Source organism: Numenius arquata, chromosome W (genome assembly GCF_964106895.1).
Source record: "Numenius arquata chromosome W, bNumArq3.hap1.1, whole genome shotgun sequence".
NCBI classification, from domain to species: domain Eukaryota; kingdom Metazoa; phylum Chordata; class Aves; order Charadriiformes; family Scolopacidae; genus Numenius; species Numenius arquata.
In genome coordinates, this window is record NC_133615.1 from 14,151,774 (window position 1) to 14,173,364 (window position 21,591).

Genomic DNA, 21,591 nt, shown 5'->3' on the forward strand with positions numbered 1-21,591 from the left:
CCTCCTGGCAAGAACTGATGTATCAAAACCCTGTACTTGAGGAGAGAAAACTTGGGCCTCTTCTAGGCTCTGCTTGGAATAATCCTATGGGAGACAGTACTACAGGGTAAAGGGGTCCAAAAGAGCTGGTTGATTTTTCAAGGATCACCTCCTCGAAGCTAAAGAATGGTCCATCCCGACATGCAGGAAGTCAAGCAAATGTGGCAGTAGGCCTGCATGGATGAAAAAGGAGCTCCTGACAAAGCTCAAACATAAAAAGAAAGTATACAAGAGGTGGAAGCAAGGTCAGGGAACCCAGGAGGAATATAGAGAGACTGTCTGAGTGTGGAGGGATGGTGTTAGAAGCCCACCTATGAAGGACAAGATGATTGGGAGTTGTCAGCATGGATTTATGAAGGGGAAATTATGCTTGACCAACCCAATAGCCTTCTACAATGAGGTGACTGGCTCATTGGATGAGGGGAGAGTGATGCATATTGTCTATATTGACTTTAGCAAGTGTTGTGGTTTCGGCCGAATTTACCAAAACCAGACCGACAGATGGCCCTTCCCCCCCCCCTCCCCCCTCCCCCCAAAAAGAGAGAGAGAGGAGGAGAAAGAGATAAGGAGATTCAGAAGTTTAGAATGAACTAAGCTACTTTAATGAAGAATTAATATTAAAATAAAAATAAAGAAGAAAATAATGAAATAGATACAATATATACAAAACCGTATCAAGCTCCCAGGATGACAGTCACGTCACCGGCAGGCACTGGGGAAGTCCCAGACTGGACTCAGCCACAGATGGAAACTGGATTCCAGCTCTGGAGTCAGGAACACACGGCTCGGGATCAAAGGCAGATGAACAGACAGAGTCCTCTCTGGACGTCGGCCATCGCAGGAAGGGGGCTGACCCTTTGATCCCTCAGCTTTTATACTGAGCATGGGGCAGATGGGATGGAATACCCCTGCTGGTCAGGTTTGGGTCACCTGTCCTGTCCACTCCTCCCCACTGATGTGACCCCTCTACGTTTTTTCCGTTTCCGACCCTCTAAGGGGGCAAATAACGAAATTGGCTGACCTTGGTTGTTATGGCAGTAAGTATAAGCAAGGGCCTCTCTGCATACCATTCCTTGGCATGGAGCACAAACATTGGTCTTATCATTCTGAGAATGAGCAGTTTTCTCCACAATATGCTGTTAATTTCAGAGAGTTAGAGGAGGCCTAGCTAGGATGTAAAGTTACAGAACAGAAAATTGGTTCTGTTTTACTTCAAACCGGGACATTCCACCCCTTATTCCATACCATTTGCATCATGCTTATATTACAACTACTATCATCTATAAAATCTATACACACATACATATATAGATAGATATATGTAAGTCACTCAGTTATAATTTATCTGTATATACAAAAGCTAAGTCCATTTCACAGCAGATCAGGTTCTCAGGGTAGGAAAGACAGTGTGAAATTCATTGTGGTTCGTGCCCATGGGTAACATGTCCATCTTGGAGAAGTTTTACTAGACGCCATTTGATCAATCCGGCTAGGTTTCATCATTGCAGTGTCATCCTGGAAAACACTTATAGACCACTGCTAGTATTATAAACAACTAACATCATACTCAGAATTAAGTATTCTCACCCAGCGTCAAATTCCCTTGAGGTACACATTGAACTTCTCCATTCTTCAGCATCACCCACCAAGTACATCCAGGTCCTTGAGCAAAAACAGTCCCACAAATGGGTTTGCCTTTGCCCGAGGCAGGAAAAACCCATACAGTTTTCCCTAGCATATTCCTTTCATGCACCACAGGGACTTTATCCCCTTCTACAATATGTAAAAGGTCTGATGGAGCAGGACCACCTCGATTGATGGATCCCCTAGTATTAACTAACCAAGTAGCTTCCGCTAAGTGCTTGTCCCAATTTTTAAAGGATCCACCACCCATCGCTTTCAGGGTAGTTTTTAACAATCCATTGTATCGTTCAATTTTCCCAGAAGCTGGTGCATGATAGGGGATATGATATATCCACTCAATACCATGTTCTTTGGCCCAGCTACTTATAAGATTGTTTTTGAAATGAGTTCCATTGAGTGACTCAATTCTTTCTGGAGTACCATGTCACCACAAGACTTGCTTTTCAAGACCCAGGATGGTATTACGGGCAGTGGCATGGGGCACGGCATAGGTTTCCAACCATCTGGTGCTTCCTTCCACCATTGTAAGCACGTAATGCTTACCCTGGTGGGTTTGAGGGAGTGTGATGTAGTCGATTTGCCAAGCCTCCCCATACTTGTATTTCAACCACCGACCTCCATGCCACAAAGGTTTTAACCTTTTAGCTTGCTTGATTTCTGCGCATGTTTCACAATCGTGGATAACCTGCGCAATAGCGTCCATGGTTAAATCCACCCCTCGGTCACGAGCCCATTTGTATGTTGCATCTCTTCCTTGATGACCTGAAGTGTCATGGGCCCATCGAGCTAAGAATAATTCACCTTTATGTTCCCAGTCTAAATCTGTCTGGAAAATCTTAGCTGCTCGGTCCACTTGCTGATTGTTTCGATGTTCCTCAGTGGCTCGACTCATAGGTACGTGGGCATCTACATGGCGTACTTTCACGACTAGTTTCTCTAGCTGGTCAGCAATATCTTGCCATAATTCAGCAGCCCAAATGGGTTTACCTCTGCGCTGCCAGTTGCTCTGCTTCCATTGTTTTAACCATCCCCACAGAGCATTTGCCACCATCCATGAGTCAGTATAAAGATAGAGTATTGGCCACTTTTCTCGTTCAGCAATGTCTAGGGCCAGCTGGATAGCTTTTACCTCTGCAAATTGACTTGATTCACCTTCTCCTTCAGTAGCTTCTGCAATTCGTCATGTAGGACTCCATACAGCAGCTTTCCATCTTCGATGCTTTCCTACAATACGACAAGATCCATCAGTGAACAAAACATACTGTTTCTCATTATCTGAGAGTTCATTATATGGTGGGGCTTCCTCAGCACGTGTTACCACCTCCTCTGGTGGCATTGTGAAATCTCCGCCTTCGGGCCAGTTTGTGATCACTTCTACAATTCCTGGACGATTTGGATTTCCTATTCGAGCTCGCTGTGTGATTAAGGCAACCCACTTACTCCAGGTAGCATCGGTGGCATGATGCGTAGAAGGAACTTTACCTTTGAACATCCAACCCAACACTGGTAATCGGGGCGCCAGGAGGAGCTGCACTTCAGTACCAATTACTTCTGAAGCAGCTCTAACTCCTTCATATGCTGCCAAGATTTCTTTCTCAGTTGGAGTATAGTTGGCCTCGGAGCCTGTATAGCCTCGACTCCAGAATCCCAGGGGTCGACCTCGAGTCTCCCCTGGTGCTTTCTGCCATAGGCTCCAGGTAGGGCCATTGTCTCCAGCTGCAGTGTACAGCACATTTTTAATGTCCTGTCCTCTTCGGACTGGTCCAAGTGCTACTGCACGCACAATCTCTTGTTTAATTTGCTCAAAGGCTTGTCGTTGCTCAGGACCCCACACAAACTCATTTTTCTTTCGAGTCACTTCATAGAGAGGTTTCACAATCTGACTATAACCTGGAATATGCATTCTCCAGAAACCCACAACGCCTAAGAAGGCTTGTGTTTCTTTTTTGTTAGTAGGTGGTGACATAGCTGTTATTTTATTAATCACCTCCATTGGGATCTGGCGACGGCCATCTTGCCATTTAATTCCCAAGAGCTGGATGTTTCGTGCAGGTCCCTTGACCTTACCTCTTTTCACAGCAAAACCTGCTTTCAGAAGAATCTTGATTACTTTCTTACCTTTCTTGAAAACTTCCTTTGCTTTATTACCCCACACAATGATGTCATCAATGTATTGCAGGTGTTCTGGAGCTTCAGCCTTCTCCAGTGCAGTCCGGATCAGTCCATGGCAAATAGTAGGGCTGTTTCCACCCCTGGGGCAGTCGATTCCAGGTATACTGGACACCCCTCCAGGTGAAAGCGAACTGTGGCCTGCACTCTGCTGCTAAAGGAATAGAGAAAAAGGCATTAGCAATGTCAATTGTAGCATACCACTTGGCTGCCTTCGACTCTAGTTCATATTGCAGTTCTAGCATGTCTGGCACAGCAGCACTCAGTGGTGGTGTGACTTCATTCAGGCCACGATAGTCTACTGTTAGACGCCAGTCACCATCAGAGTTGCGCACTGGCCATATAGGGCTGTTAAAGGGTGAGCGAGTCTTGCTGATTACTCCTTGGGTCTCCAGCCGACGAATCAGGTTCTGAATGGGAATCAAAGAATCACGGTTAGTGCAATACTGTTGTCCATGCACCGTGGAAGTAGCAAGTGGTACCTGCTGTTCCTTAACCTTCAGCAATCCTACCACAGAAGGGTCATCTGAAAGGCCAGGTAAGGTAGGCAGCTGTGTCATGTCCTCAGCCTCTACAGCTGCTACACCAAAAGCCCACCGATACCCTTTCGGGTCTTTGAAATACCCTCTCTTGAGGTAGTCTATGCCAAGGATGCATGGAACATCTGGGCCAGTGATAATGGGGTGCTTCTCCCATTTATTCTTGTTCAAGCTCACTTCGGCCTCCAGTACAGTCAGTTCTTGAGATCCTCCTGTCACTCCTGCAATAGTGACAGATTCTGTCCCTCTATGATTCGATGGCATTAGGGTACACTGTGCACCAGTGTCCACCAGGGCTTTATACTTTCGTGGCTCTAATGTGCCAGGCCATCGAATCCACACAGTCCAATAAACTCGGTTATCCCTCTCCTCCTCCTGGCTGGAGGCAGGGCAACCCTAATGTTGAGGACAGCATCTCCAATTCCAAGGTGAGTTCCTGTCTGGACAGGGGCAATGAGCAGCCCTGGACTGGAGCAGCCATATTCATGTAACCATCCTTTCTTCTGTTTGCTTTACCTTGCAACTCAAGCACTCGTGACTGTAGGGCTGAAGTAGGTTTTTTATCCCATCTCCTCATGTCCTCTCCATAATTGCAGAGGCAAAGCCACAGGAAACCTCGGAGTGAGTCCTGTTTCCCTTTGGTTGGTCTCATAGGAGGGCGTTTTTTTCTTAATGGCTGCAACTTTGGTCTTAACTGCAACTTGGGTCTGAGCAGGCACCTCAGTCTGAGCTGCAACTTGAGTCTGAGCTGGAGAAGAGTAGGATTCTTTCCCAATCTCAGAAAGTTTTTCAAGCAGTTTGTGAAAAATTGTCTCGTTTTGCTCAACTATTGCCTTGGTCATTTTCTCCATTGTCTCATTCTGTGTCTTAGCTATGTTCTCTGTTGTTTCAGTCATTGTCTTAGTTTGTGTCTTGCTTATATTCTCTATTGCCTCAATCTGTGTCTTATTCTGTTGAGCCATCTTCTCAGTTTGTTCAGCCACTTTCTTAGTCAGGTTTTCTATTGCTGCAACACCGATGGGACGAGAGAGACTATCTTCATACTGTCGTACCCTGTCAGTGACCTCATTTACAGTTGGTGTATCAGTATCGGATCCTCCCCAGACCATTGTTGACAAAGTGTGGGAATACACCGATGGTGCGCTCTGCACAAACTTTTTCAACAAAGGTCGTTGACATGGCATTTCATCAGGATCTATAGTCACTTGCCAATCTCCATAAATCACTTCTCAAATAGCCAGTTCTCTCAAGTACTTAATACCTTTCTCCATGCTGGTCCATTTGCTTGGACGGCATTGGATATCATCCTTAAAGGGATATCTGCTCTTTATGGCTGATAGCAGTCGCCTCCAGAGACTGAGAACGTTTCCCTTATTCCCAATTGCTTTATCAATACCTCCCTCTTTGGCCAGATTTCCCAGCTGGTTGGCCTCTCTACCATCTAAGTCTATGGAATTAGCTCCACTGTCCCAGCATCGGAGCAACCAAGAGAGAAGTGGCTCCCCATCATGACGAGTAAAATCCTTCCTCAGATTTCGCAAATCCTTTAAGGACAAAGAGTTAATAATTACATCTACATCTGAGGCATCATCCTGTATCGAGGCTGGCTGAGAAGGACCCTCTCCCCTCTCTACCTGAGAAGGAGCTGTTGACTCTGTTGTAAGAGGGTGCTTTCCTTTATCTACACCAGAAGGACCCTCTCCTGGATCTTCATCAGAGGAACCCTCTCCCACGCTGTCTGGCTTGGGCAGGTCTTTGTCGTAAGGGGCAGGGGACCGAGCCGACCTCTTTTTCTGCTTCCTGGTCACCGGAGCAACTTGTGCCGGTTCTGCTGGCGCTGGGGGAGCAGCAGGGCTCGGTTTGGGAGCTGGAGCAGTGACAGCGCTGGCTGTCGGGGCTGGAGCGGCCGGTGCAGCTGCGGGCGTGGGAGGGGCTGGCAATGGAGATGTGGGGGGTGCGGGCGGCGGAGTCACTTTTACCGCCGGCTGCTGAGTGACCGGGGCCGGGACGTGCCGGGGCGCGGCTTGGGCCGGGGCCGGAGCCGGTGTTGGTGGAGGTGCGGGCCTGGCCGGAGCTGGAGCCGGAGCCGGAGCCGGTGGGGGGGCAGCCGATGCCGTTGGCACCGGTGTCGGCGTGGCCTTGGCCGGTGCCGCTGGTTTGGCTTGGGCCGGGGTCGGGGCTTGGGCTGGAGCCGGAACCGGAGCTGGGGCTGGTTCTGTTTGTGTCTGAGTAGCAATAGTGCATGCCACACAACGCTCACTTCTGCACTAATATTTCATAGCAAATACTGCCTGCATTGCATTCAGTGAAATCGACAGCACTATCAATCACGATTAAGTGACCGTAACAATAATCACAATCATTCTCCAAAGAGCCCACAGGTTTTCCATCCCCTAATTCCATTGGTATCACTTTGGGATAATCACTAAGAGGCAAGGTAAACTTTCCCCAGCGAAAATCGAAAGTGTGATTAGCAACAGAATCCATCCCATGATGCCCAAGATATGCAGGTATCATAGCAATCCAACTGACCACATTATACATCTGGAGGCACATCCACACGAATACAGCACGCTTGACCCACCGCATCCAAACACAAAAAACAAATAGACCTTTCAATATATTTGGCCAGTTTAACACCACTGCGTCAATGAACTTCATACAAAGCTCTCTAAAAATACCATATACAATATTCTGTAGGTATGACATGATGTAAGCTGTCGGTTCTCCCTGAGCAAGCTGGAATTCAAACTATTCAGGCAATCTTATCAGACCACAGTCGTCGAGCCCCACGTTGGGCACCAATAAATCTGTCGTGGTTTTGGCCGAATTTACCAAAACCAGACCGACAGATGGCCCTTCCCCCCCCCCTCCCCCCCCCCCCCCAAAAGAGAGAGAGAGGAGGAGAAAGAGATAAGGAGATTCAGAAGTTTAGAATGAACTAAGCTACTTTAATGAAGAATTAATATTAAAATAAAAATAAAGAAGAAAATAATGAAATAGATACAATATATACAAAACCGTATCAAGCTCCCAGGATGACAGTCACGTCACCGGCAGGCACTGGGGAAGTCCCAGACTGGACTCGGCCACAGATGGAAACTGGATTCCAGCTCTGGAGTCAGGAACACACGGATCGGGATCAAAGGCAGATGAACAGAGTCCTCTCTGGACGTCGGCCATCGCAGGAAGGGGGCTGACCCTTTGATCCCTCAGCTTTTATACTGAGCATGGGGCAGATGGGATGGAATACCCCTGCTGGTCAGGTTTGGGTCACCTGTCCTGTCCACTCCTCCCCACCGATGTGACCCCTCTACGTTTTTTCCGTTTCCGACCCTCTAAGGGGGCAAATAACGAAATTGGCTGACCTTGGTTGTTATAGCAATAAGTATAAGCAAGGGCCTCTCTGCATACCATTCCTTGGCATGGAGCAGAAACATTGGTCTTATCATTCTGAGAACGAGCAGTTTTCTCCACAATATGCCGTTAATTTCAGAGAGTTAGAGGAGGCCTAGCTAGGATGTAAAGTTACAGAACAGAAAATTGGTTCTGTTTTACTTCAAACCGGGACAGCAAGGCTTTCAAAACTGTCTTCCTGTCAGGGAGCAGTAAGGGCTGGCTTCTCCCTAAGGGATGGGGAGTTGGGAGTCGAGCACCATAATACACACGCCAGGGGCCTCACCAGCCTGGGCCCAGTCCTGCAGTTTCCAAGTGAGGCGAGCAGGGCAAACTTGGAGATGGTAGTCAGATTCAACCAAGAGTCCAGATCATCAGACAAATTTGTGGTGATGACGCAGGTCCAAGGTCAAGCCAGAAAACCAATCCATGAGTTGGGATCCAGATCAATGGGATCCATACCAGCTACAGGCATGGCTGTGGCTGAGAGAGAGATTAGTGCTCCTACAACATAGGGATCTTATCAATGTGTATTGAAGATGAAGCCAGAATATTCTCAGCAGTGCCCAGTGACAGGAAAATGGGCATAAATTGAAAAACGGGAAATGTCATTTGGTTGGAAGGCACCTCTGGAGATTGTCTAGTCCAACCCTCCCAGTTCAAAGCAGTATCAGCTACGGTAGGTTGCCCAAGACCGTGGGTTTTGAATATCTCTAAAGATGGAGACTCCACAACCTTCCTGGGCAAACTGTTTCAGTGTTAAATCATCCGCTTATGTTTAAGCGGAATTTCCTTTATTTCAGTTTGTGCCCATTGCCTTTTGTCCTTTCACTGGATACTAATGAAAATAGTGTGGATCTGCTTTATTTATTCCATCCCAACAGTATCTATATAAAGTAATTTTGAAGATCTTTGTTCATCCCCTAAAACAGTTCAGGTGTCCAAAGATTTCAGTAAAATAAATTTCCAAATCCCAGGCATTCTAAAAAGATGAAATGCAAAGAGCAGGGAGCTAGACCAACTGTGTGATATTTACAAGGTGAAAAATTTAGTACTGTCTCTTTTCTGTGCAAAATCAGATATGCCAATATACTTTTCAGAAAAGAGGTGTTTATTCAACAGAAAAATTAGAAATTTTCATTGAAAAAATGGGAACTCATGAACCAACTGTTATCTATGCAATGTTTTGTGTAAAAACTGCCAACTTTGAAGTTTTTGAGTTAAATTTTTTTGATGGAAAACTAGACATTTTAAAAGCAAGAGTAGATGTTTTCATAATATTTTTATCACATTGGAATATGCTTATCATAATAGTAATTTTTTTTTAAAGTTTAAATATATATATAAACCACCAGTATTTGTTATTCTAGCATGTTTAATACAATTTTTCTGTTCTCTAGCATGCAGAAATCTTTACTTTTACTTTTTATTTCTGTTGATATCCTTATTTTGCAGTTTTTAGGATACAGTTTGGTCATATTTTCCCATGAAATGTGTTTGTGGGGAAAGGTTGAAAATATTAATATATTTGCTTGTTTCTTTTAATGCAAATCAAGATTCTCATGTATGTACTAGTGTTACAGATAGAGTGATGTGCTTCACTTGTAAGAGAGAAGCAGTAATATATTTTTTTATATAAACCAACGATTTAGCAAAGTTTGATAGTAAATGCAACAGTGGTTTAACAAGCTTCTTTGGCAAGGTACACTTGGTTATTTATTGCATAGAGGACAGGGTCAGACAAGCTGTCAGGGAGACCCTCCAGTTGAGTCACAAGGTTCAGAAAGGACCCCCTTGCTTTCTTAACTCCTTCTCAGAGAGGAGTCTAAGTGCAGCTAGATCTAATCCTAGTCCCAGACTTGGTCAATCATTTATGTCTAAAGGATTACATATGCACAATCAATCCTTTATATCACTTAGCTAAAGTTTCAAAGTCTAGCATGCTATTAGTCACTTACCAAGGCTCTATTGCGGCAAGGAATCTCTTAATCTCAAGGAGTAACCCTGAGAGGCGTCTCTACCCAAGGGGATATCCTGGTGTGCAGCCTGCTGTTGTTCAGGAGAGCTCAACAGGCTCTAGGCTGTCCACTATAGAGTAAGATGATTGACCTTAGTAGTAGACCTTAGTAGCCTTTGGCTACTATGATGCCATCTGCCCCCCAAAGTCTAGCATAAGTTGGGTGCAGCCATCACAACCCCCACTGTTGGTTATGGCTTAAGGCGGGGGGGGGCACACCGCCACAACTAGACCTCAGAAGTTAGGGTATGGAGGGTGGGGGAGAGGATGAAAAAGTCACATGTAAGAAAAACAAACAAACAAAAGCATGCATTAAGCTGCAGTGCTTTTTTTTAAACGCTCTGTATTTCCAAACTAAGACTTTTGCCACAGTTATGAAGCATGCTTAGTTTATATTTGAGAAGTTTGGTATATATCTGTATATTTGTATATAATTTAGCTTACAGTATTCAGAACTAGCATCTTTTAACATGAGATAAAGGACTTAATACTATAGTTTGAATCATTAGGAATAATCTTTCTTATTTTCCAGTTTTATTAACGCTTCTAATTTTATTTAAAAACTTAAAAAATGCTTTAACATCTGTGCAATAATTTTCTTATAAGAAGACATTCAGGGCAAAGAGAAGCTAAGAATCACAAATGTTTCCTTCTGATTACTCAGATGGGGAAATGTTATTTATCTTTTGTCCTTTAGAATCAGCTGTCAACTGTATTAGCTTTTTCTGTTCAGTTGTATCAATTTTAACCCCCCTCCCCACCAATGACATCTAATTGGATAGACACTTCTAGTTCTTGACTTCTTGACAAACAGTGAATTTATGCTACAGATCACTTTTCTTCATTCTTTCTTAATTTGAAAGCTCATGAAACTTTCCTACTTCTGTCACATTGTATTGGGTATATGTAGCAAGGTTTTGGTAGTGGGTAAGGGGCTGCCCTGTGGCAGCCTGCACAGCGGGTTCCGCAACAGACCCAATGCAGGCCAAAGCTGAGCCAATCAACAAATTTAGTGGTTCCTCTGTGAAAACATACTTAAGACAGGGTGAAAACCACCAGATATGCAGAGGAGGAGGGGGGAAAAAAGAGTGAGAACCAGCAGTACAAACACCAAGGTCAGAGAAGAAGGAGGGGGAGGAGTTGCTCCATGGTGCCAGAACAGGTGTTCACATAGCAGCTTGTGGAACAGACCACGCTGGAGCAGTTGGATATTTTGTGAAGGAACTGCAGCCCATGGAGAACCCATGCCAGAGCAGAGTGTGAGAAGGACTGAGTGGCAGAGAGATACTGTTATGTACTGGCCACCCTCCCACCTGCCTCCTTGAGCTGCTCATTGCCTCACTGAAGGGACTGCATGTAACCTGTGGCAATAACAAGGCAGGGAGGAGTTTGGAATGAAGGCATGAAGATGATTCTGGGAAAGGAGGGAGGGTGTTTTAATATTTGTGGTTTTGTTTCCTGCTACCTGAATTAGAAATTACTTTTTTATTTTAATTGGTGATAAATTAACTTGATTTTACCCAAGTTGATTCTGTTTTTCCCGCAATGGCAATTGGTAAGCAATCTCCTGTCATTATCTTGACCCATGAGCTTTCTTGCTCCTGTTCTTCCTAAAATTCCCCCACCTGACCCATTGGGGTGGGGGTGTGTGAGTGGCTGTGTGGGAGTTTCACTGTTAGCCAAGCCTAACCCATCACAAACATGAATACATCCAAAGACCTGCTAGAGGTATGCCTGTATTCGGTGTTTGACATAGGCCTGAATTCAGGGTCTGAGATTTCAGGCATGAATTTCAGTTGAGTGGCAACAATCATTGAGCTAATTCAAAGGTGGTGCTGCTAGTTGCTGAGTCCCAGTTTTGGTTGACAAGAGCTATGGGAGTGCTACTTCTCTGTTCCTATAAGAAAAAAAATAGTAAACGTAATCTACAGATGACTGTTGCTAACAGTCTCATCTCCCAGCTGAGAAAGTAGCTTGGACACAACAGACAGATCAAGAGCTATAAAGCACCTTTGTACTGGAATAGAAAAGAAGAAATGCACAGGTAGGGACTTGCGTCACCTGTGTAGGTAATAGCTCTGCCTTTCAACTGGAACTGCTGTATGGCCCAGACTTCCAAATGGAAGGCTGGTTTGCTTTTGACATGCTACTGCTAGATGGTTTATGGAAAGGAAATGCCAGGATGTTTAAATAATTGAATTCACAGAATCACAAAATCACAGAATGGTTGAGGTTGGAAGGAAGCTCTGGAGGTCATCTTGTCCAACCCCCCCTGCTCAAACAGGACCACCTAGAGCCAGTTGACCAGGACTGTGTCCAGACAGCTTTTAAATATTTCCAAGGAGGGAGACTCCACCACCTCCCTGGGAAACTTGCTCCAGTGCTCAGTCACCCTCACAGTGAAAAAGTGTTTCCTGATGTTCAGAAGGAACCTCCTGTGTTTCAGGTTGTGCCCATTGCCTACTGCTTTCACTGGACACCACTGAAAAGAGCCTGGCTCCATCTTCTTTGCACCTTCCCTTAAGGTATTCATATACATTCATGAGATTCCCCTTGAGCCTTCTCTTCTCCAGGCTAAACAGTGCCAGTTCTCTCAGCCTTTCCTCATAGGAGAGATGCTCCAGTCTCTTAATCCTCTTTGTTGCCCTTTGCTGGACTCTCTCCAGTATGTCTATGACTCTCTTGTACTGGGGAGCCCAGAACTGGACACAGTACACCATGTGCGACCTCACCAGTGCTGAGCAGAGGGGAAGGATCATGTCTCTCCACCTGCTGGCAATGCTTTGCCCAGTGCAGCCAAGGATACCATTGGGCGCCTTTATAGCAAGGGCACACTGGTGACTCATGTCCGACTTGCTGTCTGTGAGGACCCCCAGGTCCCTTTTCTGGAAGCAGCACAACCCTCTGGAGTATCAGCTGCTCCTCCCAGTTTTGGTGTTGTCTGCAAAGTTGCTGAGGGTATCCTCTGCCCCTAGAGCTATTTATTCCCTGCTTCTCATGAGAGAACAGCCAGAAGGGTTTAGTAGTGTCTGGTAACCCCAAAGCAGGGGCGTCCATTAACTTTTTCTTTAGCTGACTGAATGCTCTTTCTGCTTCCCCATTCCAGGTGAGGTCTTTTGGGTTAGATTTTAGCATTTCATAGAGCGGTTTTACCATAAGTCCGTAGTTATATATCCATAGGCGACACCATCCCATCATTCCTAGGAATGTGCGGAGCTCTTTAGCTGTCTGCGGTCGAGGGATCTGACAGATAGCCTCCTTTCTCACTGTCCCTGGGGTCCGTTGGCCTGCAGTTATCTCATATCCGAGGTAAGTCACTTGCTGTTGAGCTACTTGGGCTTTCTGTGGAGAGACTCGATAACCATTAAGTCCGAGGAAATTTAGCAGACTAATTGTCCATACTATACACAGTTCTTTTGTCTCGGTGGCTATCAATAGATCATCTACATACTGTAAAATTACTCCAGCTCCATGTGGCCGCTCCCATTGTTCCAGGTCTTTGGCTAATTGATTTCCGAAAAGAGTGGGGCTATTCTTAAACCCTTGTGGTAACACAGTCCATGTTAGTTGTGTCTTCCTCCCAGAATCTGGGTTTTCCCGCTCAAATGCAAACAGCAGCTGGCTTTCTGGGCTCAAAGGTAGGCAAAAGAAGGCGTCTTTCAGGTCCAATACGGTAAACCAAGCCAATTCAGGTACTAATTTAGTTAATAATGTGTATGGGTTTGCCATGACAGGGTGCAGATCTTCAACAATTTTATTAATAGCTCTGAGATCCTGTACTATTCAATAACTGCCATCCGGCTTCTTGACCGGTAGGAGTGTTGTATTCCGATTCACACTCCTTTAACAGCCCATACTTAATGAACCGGTCAATTACTGGTCGGATTCCTTCCCTATCCTCCATTCTAAGGGGATATTGTCTAATCCTTACAGGCTGCGCTCCCTGTCTGAGTTTGACTATTATTGGAGAGGCATTTTTCACCTTTCCCGGCATCTCCGAGGCCCATACTCCTGGATACACTTGGTTCAGAACTTCCTCAGGCACTCCCGAGCCAACAGGAGTATTTATGAGGGCCAAACTCAAAATTTCGATTAGCTGGTCATTTCCCACTCAAAGTTCCACTTTCCCTTTTTTAAATTTTATTTCTGATAAAAATTTATGTATCTCCAGTTGTTTTCCTAATTTGAATTTAAGAGGTTTTAGAAAATATGCCTTTTTGCTCTGGCCAGTAGCTCCCCTTACCGTTACAAAGTCATCATCTACAGGTGTCAAAGCTTGATTTAAGACTGAAAAATGCCCCGGTGTCAACTAGAAACTCCATGCTCTGTTGTTTTTTTCCTAGCTTTAATGTAACCAGTGGATCTGCTAGGGTAGATTCCCCAGGTCCCCATCAGTCCCCCTTTGCATAGGCTTGTATCCTTCCCTTCCCTCTCCGTCTCTCTGGACACTCGTTTCCCATACTTCCAAATCCTTTGCTCTCTTGTAGCGCCACTACCAACTCCCGCTTATCTTTTCTTCTGTCTTAACACTCTCTATGCTTCTCTGCTTTCTGCTGGCCTCAGCTTTCTCCGGATATCACTTGCTGCAACATCTCTTTAACTTTCCTTTTCCTTCTTTCTTATTCTCCTTTTCTAAAGCTAACACCATTGGGTCCTGCGGGACCATCAATCCACAGTCTGTTCGGTACTCGGGATGATTTTGGAGGGTAAAGAACATGTCTGCATATGAGACCTCATCTCACTTCCACTCTCTCTTCAAAAACAACATTAGTTGTAATAAAATGTTGTAACTTAAGGTTCCATTAAAGGGCCACTTCTTCCCCTCATCCAACTTATACAGGGGCCACCACTGATTACAATATTTTATTAGGGTTTTCTTATCCACACTCCCACCTGGCGGTCCTCCTATGTCCTTCCAATGAGCCAAAATACAGACTAAAGGACTCTTCTTCAATACTCCACCACTTTGTCCGTTTCCCATGATGTCTGCCTATCTTTCAACCAAGAAATACGACCTGATTATATCGACAACAACAAAACCCAACCCAGGGTAAACCGTATAAGGGTGTGCTTATCCTGCAACGGATACACCTAAACTCTAAACAATCACTAAGATTCCTCCAAAAGAAATAATATACTTGCAACAACTTAAACACTTAACGTGAACAAACAGACAATAATGCTTACAGAGCGGACAGACACTAGTCCGTGCTCTGTCTGAAGGGCTTTTTTATAACTCCCCTTTCTACACTCCCCCCCCTACAATATTTAGACAACTCTATGGCTACACCCTTGCTGCACAAATTCTACTGATTCTTAATACTCCCTAAATTCCCACAGATTACCTGTTTTAGTTCGCTTGAACGCTCAATTTTATTCCAGTCAGACCGGTTCCCTTGGCACTGAATACACCAAAAATCGCTTCCAAATTGTACCCAAACATTCTGTTCACAACCAAAGCACTTGAAAACAAAGATTGGATTGCATGAAAAATCCCTATCCCATGTATGGGATACCAGGGGTAAACATAAGGTTCTAGCGTTGTCATACGCTTCATTCGTCTCTGGCCGCTCTCCTCGCGGAGAATACGGAACCGCGGATCAGAACTCCACACTCGCTTCGCAGCTGCGCTGCGTCTCACTTCATACAGTGCGGACACTCACTCACACAGAGGGGCCTGTTACATTCCTCATTCATACCAGAGAATGTTTAGATTAGAACACTAATCAACCGTAAGACGTAAATCGTAAACTATTAACTGTTTGCCACAGGTCCACACCGAACAGCATAAATTAGATCATAACACATGGTACCGGATTTTTACAACAGATACAACAGATGACAATGATTATGGCAATGCTGCATGCAACTCCTGTCACCAAGACTAGGAGCCCCAGGTTACCATTCCACAGGGTGCAGCACTCACCCTGCTACTACTTTATGGGGACTCAAACCCCACCATCCCAGGGGCGAGCACCAATGCTCTTTACCTCGCGTAGGACGTCTCCTCACGACTTACAGGTATCCCCTTACCCAATTATAACATACCTGGTCCGCCGATGATGGTCCTTGTCTGTCCCCGCGGTGACCTGGGTGAGTGGGGGAGTCCTCCCGAGAAATCTCGGGGGCGCCCAGAGGAGTCCCGTCCTCAGCAGGTCCTGCAGCTGGACAGAGAGGGTCCCACCTGGGTCGCCAAATTGAGGCGCGGAAACAGATTCTACAACTCCCAAAGAGTTATAAAGCAGGTATGTTTATTGCGGCGCCGGGTGCAAGGGGGATCGCTCCTCCAAACTTGCACACCAGGTCGTAAAACAAGCGTCTATTTATGATAAAAAGCATACATATTCATTAATATGGGCTGGGTTATTATAGTTAATTCTAAGAAAAAGCGTTACTATTCTAATTATTTCTAGGAACTCATTATCATAAGTCTCCCCCCTTTGCCGCATGCGTACTGTCGTCTGGTGGTCGTGGGCTGGGGTCTTCTGGAGGAAGGCTCATAGTCTTCTTCACCGTGTACTTTTACCTTTGGCTTAGAATGCTGAGCTGGCTGGACCCCAAACCGCGGAACTGGTCCCGACCAGATGGACACTTCACCCAGACAATCGGGTTCCTCCTTAGCGTGCAGGCTGTTCCTACTATCTTATACATTGTGCTTACAACACAAGGCCAGTTCCTTATCTTGGAATGCTGGGCTCCAAGCTCTGTTTTTTGTCAAGCTGTACTAAATCTACACTAACGACGTTTAACCATTCATTCTCCGAATCAATTTCCCTCTGTAGTTAAATGATTGGTTGAGTACAGTTTTCCATACAAAACTCCTTCCTTGGAGTTATTCAAACTCTCAAAAGGGCTAAAGGAAGAGTTTCTGTCCACTTAAGATGAGTTTCCTGGCAAAGTTTGGAAATCTGCCTTTTTAAAATTTGCTTCATTCTTTCCACTTTTCCACTAGACTGAAGACTCCAAGGAATGTGTCTGCAATAAAATGGGGGCCGTTATCAGAAGAGATACATTCTGTTACACCAAATCTAGGGATAATCTCCTTTAATAAGATTTTAACTACCTGTCGAGCTTTGTTGGTGCGATAAGGGAAAGCCTCGGGCCAACCAGAAAAGGTATCTACCACTTCCAATAAATATTTATATAGGTTGCACCTTGGCAATTCAGTGAAGTCTATTTGCCAGTATTCCCCGGGAGTTACTCCTTGTTTTACAACTCCCCCCACAATCTTTCTAGTTATTTTTGGGTTGTTAGCGCAACATAAAATACACTTTTTACTATTATATATGCTGCTCCTCTGTCTAGTCTTTTGGGTAGTCTCCACCATCTTCTCAGAAATTAACAATTGTTTTAACAGAGTCACCTACCATCCTTGATCATTTTTGGAACATTTGGATCATTTTTATGCATTCAATATTTCCTCTGGAATATTCATTTCTTCATTAGGATCCTTTTCAGTTCACAAACATATCTGGGCTTTCCAGGCAGCTTCTGGAGGAATATGTGACTGAACAGAGTCTTCAGTAAAGGTTAGTTGTGTGTTCAGTTTACAAAATAAATCCCATCCAAGCAAGGGGAGGGGGTATTCTGGTATATAAAGGAACTCATTAACTAATTTAGTATCTCCAATTGAACATTGCACAGGGTGTAAGAACAGCCTTAAAGTCTTTTTTTCCTGTTGCACCAACAATGCTTGCCTTAGTTTTACTTAAGGGCCCCTTACAGCTAGTTAAGACAGAGTGTGTGGCCCTGCTATCAATTGGTGAGGAATGCAGCGGTGGACACAGTAAGTTCCATGGCTGGGCACTAGATTGAGGTGGACGGGGGGTTCCCAGAGTCAGGGAAACCCAAGGAAGAGCAGAGAGCCCCACCAGGGGCCGGGAGCTTTTGCAAGCAAGGCTGACGTGGCAGAGACAGCATTGCTTGAAGCAACCACGAGAGATTTAAATGGCCCTAGGGAGTGCTGGTGACCAGGAGAGCTGCGAACAGGGTGTGGCGCATCAGTCAGGGAGTGGCATGGTAATTTGCACGGCAGTTTGCACAGAAGGGCCCTGCGCTCTGCTTGTTGGTCCACAGCCCAGGAAGTGCTCAAGGTCTCTGCCAAAAAGGTTGGCACTCGCCACAGAGCTCAAACCAGTGCTCCTACAGAGAAGGCCTATCAGATGTGTGATGCATCCACCCAGATGGAACTGGTAAGGAGGGAGACTTCAGTACAGCTGGTAGGCTGCAATGAGTACCCAGACCCTTCTCCTAGCAGTAAAGTAAGTACTTGCGCAAGGTGTGCACAGGTTACAGATCTGTTACGTCAGGTGGCTGAGTTACAAGAAACAATTAAAAGGTTGCATAGTATCAGAGGAACTGAGACAGATAGGTGGTTTCATAATCATGTTCCTGCAGTGGATACTACCGAGAATGAGGCGCCTTGGACCCTGGTGACCCACAAAAGCAGGACTATGCTTCAGCCCCCACCCTCTGGCATCAAAACAAAAAACAGCTTTATACAGCTATATATAGCTTTAACAGCTATAGACAACTAGGAGCAAGGTCTGCCAGGAGGACCTGCACCGGCAGCACATTAGACATGCAGAAAAACAACGATGAATGCTAGTAGTGGGTGACTCCCTGTTAAAGGGCACTGAGGAGCCCATCTGCTGTCCTGACAGGAAGTCACATGAGGTATGATGCCTCCTGGGAGCTAAGGTTCAAGATGTTGCAGAGAGGGTGCCACATCTTATCAAGAACATGGACTACTACCCATTGTTACTCTTTCATGTGGGCATGAATGACACTGCAAGCCAGAACCTGGGCAGAATTAAGGAAGACTATAAAGCCCTGGGGGTGGAAGTGAAAAAAATTGGTGCCCAAGTCATCTTTTCTTCCATTTTACCAGTCAGAGGAAAGGGAGCAGCCAGAAATGGGCAGATAATGCATATCAACTCCTGGCTATGTGACTGGTGCTGTCGTGAGGGTTTTGACTTTTATGACAACTACCCACTGTAGGAGAAGATCAGGTTTGAGACCATCTAAGGAACCTGAAGATGCATAAGTCCATGGGACCTGATGAAATCCATCCACGGGTCCTGAGGGAGCTGGCGAATGAAATTGCTAAGCCTCTTTCCATTATATTTGAGAAGTCATGGCAGTCCGGTGAAGTTCCCGCTGACTGGAAAAGGGGAAACATAACCCCCATTTTCAAAAAGGGAAAAAAGGAAGACCCGGGGAACTACAGGCCGGTCAGTCTCACCTCTGTGCCCAGCAAGATCATGGAGCAGATCCTCCTGGAATCTCTGCTAAGGCACGTGGAAAGTAAGGAGGTGGTTGGTGACAGCCAACATGGCTTCACCAAGAGCAAGTCATATATGATGTGTGAGCCGATGCAGGCAGGACACAGGAACAATCACAAAACCATGGATTAAAGGCAAAGAACAAATTTAATCTCAATACCTCATGGATCGGGGAATCTCTGAAGCAGCACCCAGGCAGAGGCATGCAAGCAGGGGGACACAGGCACTGCGGAACGAGAGAGAGTCCTTATTAGCAAGGGAGTCCTTGTTAGCAAGGGAATGAGAGAGCGAGAGAGCTCCCACTTGCTGTTCTGGCCTGTATTTCAAGGATTCCGGCAGGCAGAGTTTTCCGCTGTGCTTTGATCTCTTCAACAGCAGGGCAGGAATCTCAGGCGTGTTCGATAAGGTGCCCCTGAGTCCATCCCAGGCCTATGTCATCTAAGTGCAGATGTTCTACTTGTTGAGCACACAAAACTAAGCAACAATTAGTGTGATAGATGTGTTTTCCAGCACCCCACATGCGAGTCACTTGAGCGTATTTACAGTCCTCCTCGCCAATCTTCCATTACTTTCCCACATACGACAAATCCGGTGGCCTTCTATGATGTTGCCACAGCATTGGTAGACAAGGGGAGAGCAACAGACGTCATCCACCTGGACATATGCAAAGCATTTGACATTGTCCCACATGACATCCTGGTCTCAAAACTGGAAATTTGATGGATGGACCACTCGGTAGATAAAGAACTGGCTGGATGGCCACACTCAAAGGGTTGCGGTCAACGGCTCGGTGTCCAAGTGGTGGCCAGTGACAAGTGGATTTCCTCAGGGATCAGTACTGGGACCAGTGCTGTTTAACATCTTTCTCGGAGACATAGACAGGGGGATGGAGTGCACCCTCAGCAAGTTTGCTGACAACACCAAGCTGTGTGGTGTAGTTGACACGCTAAAGGGAAGGGATGCCATCCAGATGGATCTGGACAGGCTTGAGAGGTGGGCTCGTGCAAACCTCATGAAGTTCAACCAAGCCAAGTGTAAGGTCCTGCACCTGGGATGTGGCAATCCCAGGCACAAATACAGGCTGGGTGGAAAATAGATTGAGAACAGCCCTGAGAAGAAGGACTTGGGACTGTTGGTGGATGAGCAGCTCGACATGAGCCAGCAATGCACACTGGCAGCCCAGAAAGCCAACCACATCCTGGGCTGCATCAAAAGAAGCATGGCCAGCAGGTCGAGGGAGGTGATTCTGCCCCTCTACTCTGCTCTCGTGAGACCCCACCTGGAGTACTGTGTCCAGCTTTGGAGTCCTCAGCACAGGAAGGACATGGACCTGTTGGAATGGGTCCAGAGGAGGGCCACAAAGATGATGAGAGGGCTGGAGCACCTCCCCTATGAAGACGGGCTGAGAGAGCTGGGGTTGTTCAGCCTGGAGAAGAGAAGGCTCCGGGGAGACCTTATAACGGCCTTCCAGTACCTAAAGGGGGCCTATAGGAGAGATGGGGAGGGACTCTTTATCAGGGAGTGTCATGATAGGACAAGGGGCAATGGTTGTAAACTGAAAGAGGGGAGATTTAGATCAGATATTAAGAAGAAATTCTTTACTGTGAGGGTGGTGAGGCACTGGAACAGGTTGCCCAGGGAAGTTGTGGATGCCCCATGCCTGGAAGTGTTTAAGGCCAGGCTGGATGGGGCTTTGAGCAACCTGGTCTAGTGGGAGGTGTCCCTGCCCATGGCAGGGGGGTTGGAACTAGATGATCTTTAAGGTCCCTTCCAACTCTAGCCATTCTATGATGCTGTGACAATGGGACATTCTTTGATGATTATGGCCTGTTAAAGAGGGATGGGATCCACCTGTTTAAAAGTGGCTAGGGAATCTTTGGCAGCAGGCTGGCCAACTTGGTGAAGCAGACTTTAAACTGAAGGACTTGGGAGGTGGGGTCCAAGGTGGCAATGCTCATGCCAACTTAGCCAACTGGGGAATAAGCAAGGCCAACCAGAGCAGTGACATATGTTCCTTAGCTGACTCCCAAGATGAGATCCAGAAGGCCAAACACCTCAAGGGTGTGAATGGCTGTGGTGGATCCTCTTGCTCCTCTCCAGGGAAACCTGCATGCTTGACTGCCTCTCTGAAATGCCTGTACACCAACGCACGCAGCATGGGGAATAAACAGGAAGAACTAGAGATCTGTGTGTGGTCGCAGGGCCAAGATCTCATTGCAATTACAGAGACATGGTGGTATAACTCACATGACTGGAATGCTGTCATGGATGGCTATGTACATTTAGGAAAGACAGGCCAGCAGAGCGTGGTGGTGGAGTTGCTTTTTATGGGAGAGAGCAACTGGAATGTAGCGAGTTCTGCCTAGGGGTGGATGAAGAAGGTGTTGAGAGCTTATGGGTAAGAATTAAGGGGCAGGCTAATATAGGAGACACTGTTGTGGTTGGTTACTACAGACCACAGGATCAGGAAGAGGAAGTCGATGGGGCCTTTTACAGACAGCTA

General features: G+C 46.0%; 1 protein-coding gene across 1 annotated transcript in view; it reads left to right on the forward strand.

The window, feature by feature from the left end:
• Window positions 1-21,591, forward strand: part of LOC141476782 (transcription factor RFX3-like) — a 71,478-nt gene that overhangs the window by 8,667 nt on the left and 41,220 nt on the right. The window lies entirely within an intron of this gene.